The sequence below is a fragment of the Salvelinus namaycush genome, chromosome 30, assembly GCF_016432855.1.
Source record: "Salvelinus namaycush isolate Seneca chromosome 30, SaNama_1.0, whole genome shotgun sequence".
Taxonomy (NCBI): domain Eukaryota; kingdom Metazoa; phylum Chordata; class Actinopteri; order Salmoniformes; family Salmonidae; genus Salvelinus; species Salvelinus namaycush.
The window spans coordinates 546,406-552,664 of record NC_052336.1 but is presented as its reverse complement, the minus strand read 5'-3'; the positions used below and the strand labels follow the sequence as shown (position 1 = coordinate 552,664).

The window sequence follows — 6,259 nt, the reverse complement described above, 5'->3', positions numbered from 1 at the left end:
TTTTATCTTGTACACTGCCAGTGTGAAGTCATAATGGTTTTATCTTGTACGCTGCCAGTATAATGTCATAATGGTTTTATCTTGTACACTGCCAGTATGATGTCATAATGGTTTTATCTTGTACACTGCCAGTGTGATGTCATAATGGTTTTATCTTGTACACTGCCAGTGTGAAGTCATAATGGTTTTATCTTGTACGCTGCCAGTATAATGTCATAATGGTTTTATCTTGTACACTGCCAGTATGATGTCATAATGGTTTTATCTTGTACACTGCCAGTATGAAGTCATAATGGTTTTATCTTGTACACTGCCAGTGTGATGTCATAATGGTTTTATCTTGTACACTGCCAGTGTGAAGTCATAATGGTTTTATCTTGTACACTGCCAGTGTGAAGTCATAATGGTTTTATCTTGTACACTGCCAGTGTGATGTCATAATGGTTTTATCTTGTACACTGGCAGTGTGATGTCATAATGGTTTTATCTTGTACACTGCCAGTATGATGTCATAATGGTTTTATCTTGTACACTGCCAGTATGATGTCATAATGGTTTTATCTTTTACACTGCCAGTATGAAGTCATAATGGTTTTATCTTGTACACTGCCAGTATGATATCATAATGGTTTTTTCTTGTACACTGCCAGTGTGATGTCATAATGGTTTTATCTTGTACACTGCCAGTGTGATGTCATAATGGTTTTATCTTGTACACTGCCAGTGTGATGTCATAATGGTTTTATCTTGTACACTGCCAGTGTGATGTCATAATGGTTTTATCTTGTACACTGCCAGTATGATGTCATAATGGTTTTATCTTGTACACTGCCAGTGTGATGTCATAATGGTTTTATCTTGTACACTGCCAGTATGATGTCATAATGGTTTTATCTTGTACACTGCCAGTATGATGTCATAATGGTTTTATCTTGTACACTGCCAGTGTGAAGTCATAATGGTTTTATCTTGTACGCTGCCAGTATAATGTCATAATGGTTTTATCTTGTACACTGCCAGTATGATGTCATAATGGTTTTATCTTGTACACTGCCAGTGTGATGTCATAATGGTTTTATCTTGTACACTGCCAGTGTGAAGTCATAATGGTTTTATCTTGTACGCTGCCAGTATAATGTCATAATGGTTTTATCTTGTACACTGCCAGTATGATGTCATAATGGTTTTATCTTGTACACTGCCAGTATGAAGTCATAATGGTTTTATCTTGTACACTGCCAGTGTGATGTCATAATGGTTTTATCTTGTACACTGCCAGTGTGAAGTCATAATGGTTTTATCTTGTACACTGCCAGTGTGAAGTCATAATGGTTTTATCTTGTACACTGCCAGTGTGATGTCATAATGGTTTTATCTTGTACACTGGCAGTGTGATGTCATAATGGTTTTATCTTGTACACTGCCAGTATGATGTCATAATGGTTTTATCTTGTACACTGCCAGTATGATGTCATAATGGTTTTATCTTGTACACTGCCAGTGTGAAGTCTTTAAATGAGTGCATGTGACATGTGAGAAACAGAACTATTTCTATTGTAAAACAATATATGTTTGATCGTAACAACTTGGTTGACTTTCTAACAGTGGTGGAAAAGGGACTCAATTGTCATACTTGAGTAAAAGTAAAGATACTTTAATAGAAAGTTAGTAAAAGTAAAAGTGAAAGTATTGTCACGCCCTGACCTTAGATATCTCTGTTTTTCTATATATTTTGGTTAGGTCAGGGTGTGACTAGGGTGGGTACGCTAGTCTTGTATGTCTAGGGTTTTGTATGTCTAGGGTCTTTGTATGTCTAGGGTTTTGTATGTCTAGGGTTTTTGAATGTCTAGGGGTGTTGTCATCTAGGTGTATTGTATGTCTATGTTGGCCTGATATGGTTCCCAATCAGAGACAGCTGTTTATCGTTGTCTCTGATTGGGGATCATATTTAGGCAGCCATTTTCCTGTTTTGTGTTGTGGGATCTTGTGTACGTATAGTTCCTAACTTGGCTGGAGCAACTTGGCTGGAGCACATCAGTAGCGTCACGGTTCTTTTGTTAGTTAGTTCGGTGTTCATTGTTTTAATAAAGAGAATGTATGCATACCACGCTGCGCCTAGGTCTCCTCCATACGACGAGCGTGACAAGTATTTGGTTTTAAATGTACATAAGTATTAACGTAACCATTTCTCTTGTAAAAAATATACGTACGATAGTAACAACTTGCTTGACTTTCTGATAAAATGTATCGGTCTAACTCTCTCTCCCTCTCTATCTATCTCTCTGTCTGTCTGTCTCTCTCTCTCTCTCTCTCTCTCTGTCTCTGTCTCTGTCTCTCTCTCTCTCTCTCTCTCTGAGTTTATCAAATTTGGATTTATTCTCGAATACGTTGTTGGTCTGTGTAATCTGAGGGAAATATGTGTCTCTAATATGGTCATACATTTGGCAGGAGGTTCAGAAGTTCAGCTCAGTTTTCACCTCATTTTGTGGGCAGTGTGAGACAGGCACATTTGTGGCCTGCTGGAGGTCATTTTGCAGGGCTCTGGCAGTGCTCCTCCTTGCACAAAGGCGGAGGTAGCGGTCCTGCTGCTGGGTTGTTGCCTAGCGTTAGCACAATGACTGGAAGTCTATGGGTATCTGCTAGCATGCCTGCAGTAGATAAAGGGCATCATTGCAAAAATCCCGAAGTATCCCTTTAAGCCCCTTTTCATCTGACTGTGTAACAGAGAACTTTATTGCAGAAATCTCTCACTGATGAAGAGTGAATCTCTCACCATCCATTTAAACTTTGATCTGTACTGATGAAGAGTGAATCTCTCACCATCCCTTTAAACTTTGATCTGTACTGATGAAGAGTGAATCTCTCACCATCCCTTTAAACTTTACTCTGTACTGATGAAGAGTGAATCTCTCACCATCCCTTTAAACGTTGATCTTTAGTGATGAAGAGTGAATTGGAAAGAGATGGTCTCCTGACTACCACGTTCTGTGTCCCTCAGATCCAGTGCTGAATGAACAGACCATCTCCAACACACACACCAAGGCATTAAGTGGATCCAATGCAACATGATGGACAGAGAGGAGGTAACACACACACAGAGTTCTCCCCAAAGAATGTTAGAGCATCGCCACCTGGTGGACTGGCAGCGCCATTATGTAAACAAAATCTTTAATATTTCTGAGTAGATTACAGGAAATGTCAGGAAATGCTCAGCAGCACCACCTTGTTAACTAATCCTGGGGAGAACCCTGACATGTACACATTCTCACACCTGTAACACCCAGATTGTAACAAGCCCAGACTTCCATTCTTTTGATCGTGTCTCTGTTCCTTCTTGCCGTCCAGGAAAACCTTTGTTACCTCAACTTGTGACCCTTTCGTGGTAGAAACGATCTGCCTCCAAGTCTACAGCCATACTGGAGCAAGACGCCAACTTGCAACACACACAACACTCTTGGATAAAACCTAAATCTGTCACAACGTGGGTACTAGCGTTGCTTGGCCCCAGTCACACACAACGTATCGGATCCAAGCTATGAGGTGTGATATTGCCTCCTAGAACTGCCCCCCCTGAAATCCCTGCCCGCTCCCCACCCCACCCACCTCAACTCCCCTGTTTTCAAATAAGCTGATGTCAGATGTGATACAGAGACTGACTCCAGGTCAGTTTGGCACTGGTGTTGTGCTGTGAGATGTGTGTTGGTCAGTATGGAGCTGCACTGGCCTGGGGTCAGAGCTATAATAGCACTGAGTGGCATGGAGGCTCTTTTCTGCTATGGATAGAACAAATACTATATTAAAGAGAATAAACCATTTTTATTGAAATGTTTTTGTTCATGTTTGTTGTTGATGTATTGATTTCTGATTGATTGATCAGTAGAAATCTAAATACCTAAATATCAAAATATGAACAATTCTCAGATCAGTATCTAATACATTCCAAAATGTAAATTATAGAAAGTTATAGACGACGTCACTTTTAATGTGTTGTTTTAATAAATAATCGGTGAATCCCAGATTATTTCCAGAACATAAAATGTTCAACATTCATTCAATACAAATGACAAAAGAGTGATGATTAAAATGCAGTCTACAGAAGTCTAACTTCAGCAGGGCTGCGTTCAGCAGGTTGTAATACACTGAAGACTGCAGATAGAAATGCTATGAATAGAGCTGACACAATTCCACAACGTAGTGCCCTACTGAACGCAGCCCAGGTGAGTTCTAATCGAAACCCATCTAAGGCACGCCCACAACTCCACCTTTCTCCTCTACAGCCAATCACGCATATGCCTTGTAGGAAAGGAGGAAGCTGCTGTGATTGGTCAGTTTTGGCTGCCTGACAGTATGAATTAAGGTTGCCATGGTAGCGTATCTCAGTGGCCTGTCGTTTTATTTAAGGGTGTGTTCCTCTGGCCAGATGTTGCTGATCTTACAACGCTTGGGTAGGTGTTTAACCGATCAGCCAACCACATCATGTTATAGCAGTCTGGTGCCCGACGGCACAGTCAATGAAGTGGCACGCAACCATTGGTTGAGTCAAGTAACGTCTGAGCAGGGGAACGTGGCCTATAACGTCCATGAACCTGGAATAGAAGGCAAAGGATCCCACGTGAGGCGGAGGCAAGGGAAGCTCAGGCCTTCAGCTCAGTCACATCACATTAATACAGTAGCGCTGATACCAAGGGAGCTTGAAGCCCACCAAGGGAGCTTGAAGCCCACCAAGGGAGCTTGAAGCCCACCAAGGGAGCTCTCGCTCAACACAACAAAATAACAATCATAACTGGGTCTGATTTAACCACACAATAAGATACATTTGTTGTAAAATAGTGGTAAAAACTAATCCCAGGGAAGATTTATTTTAATAGTGAACATCCAGACCAGTCAGAATGAGTCTATTTGCACTCGATAGTTTTAGTCTTCTTTACCTGGTTTCTGGAAAATAATTCCTTGGTGATCTTTACCTGGGTTCTGGAATAGAACTGAGTGCTCCTTGGTGTTCTTTACCTGGGTTCTGGAATAGAACTGAGTGCTCCTTGGTGTTCTTTTGGCAAAGTTGAAAAATCTAAGGCTTAAAACAATCAACTGAGTGTACAAAACATTAAGAACACCTTTCTAATATTGTACTTCCTTCAGAACAGCCTTTATAATTTGACAGGGCAAGAACTCAACAAGGTGTCGATAGCGTTCCACAGGGATACTGGTCCATGTTGACTCCAATGCTTCCCCCAGTTGTGTCATTTGGGTGGTGGACCATTATTGATACACACGGGAAACTGTTAAGCGTGATAAACCCAGCAGTGTTGGAGCTTATCGTGGAACGGATTGTGGACTACAGGAAACAGAGGACCGAACACGCCCCCAATTTACATGGAAGGGGCTGTAGTGGAGCACGTCAAGAGGTTCAAATCCCTCGCTGTCCACATCGCTAAGGACCTGTCACGGTCCAAACCCACCAACACAGTCGAGAAGAAGGCACCACAACGCCTCCACATGTTGAGTCCAATGCTTCCCACAGTTGTGTCAAGTTGTCTGGATGTCCTTGTGTAGTGGACCATTCATGATACACCCTGGAAACTGTTGAGCGTGAAAAATCCAGCAGAGTGGCAGTTCTTGACACACTCAAACCGGTGCGCTTGGCACCTACTACCGTTTAGAGGCACTTAAATCTGATGCTAAAATAAATATCAGAGAATTCTTCAGAAGACTTCATTTATTTAAAAAATAACAGAAGCACAACGATTGAAAGTATAGTAGAAAAATACAATATCTGTGTTAGTGGAATAGACCTAGTTACAACCCATTAATATCTATATCAGTAGAATAGACCTAGTTACAACCCATTAATATCTATATCAGTAGAATAGACCTAGTTACAACCCATCAATATCTATATCAGTAGAATAGACCTAGTTACAACCCAACAATATCTATATCAGTAGAATAGACCTAGTTACAACCCATCAATATCTATATCAGTAGAATAGACCTAGTTACAACCCATCAATATCTATATCAGTAGAATAGACCTAGTTACAACCCATCAATATCTATATCAGTAGAATAGACCTAGTTACAACCCATTAATATCTATATCAGTAGAATAGACCTAGTTACAACCCATCAATATCTATATCAGTAGAATAGACCTAGTTACAACCATCAATATCTATATCAGTAGAATAGACCTAGTTACAACCCATTAATATCTATATCAGTAGAATAGACCTAGTTACAACCATTAATATCTATATCAGTA

General features: G+C 40.5%; 1 long non-coding RNA gene across 1 annotated transcript; it reads left to right on the top strand.

Annotated features, from left to right (window-relative positions):
- The first annotated feature begins 2,959 nt into the window (after positions 1-2,959).
- On the top strand, positions 2,960-3,821 carry LOC120025227. Its single transcript, XR_005472973.1, has 2 exons — positions 2,960-3,083; positions 3,346-3,821. It is a non-coding gene; the product is annotated as an uncharacterized LOC120025227 (long non-coding RNA).
- The last annotated feature ends 2,438 nt before the right edge of the window (positions 3,822-6,259 follow it).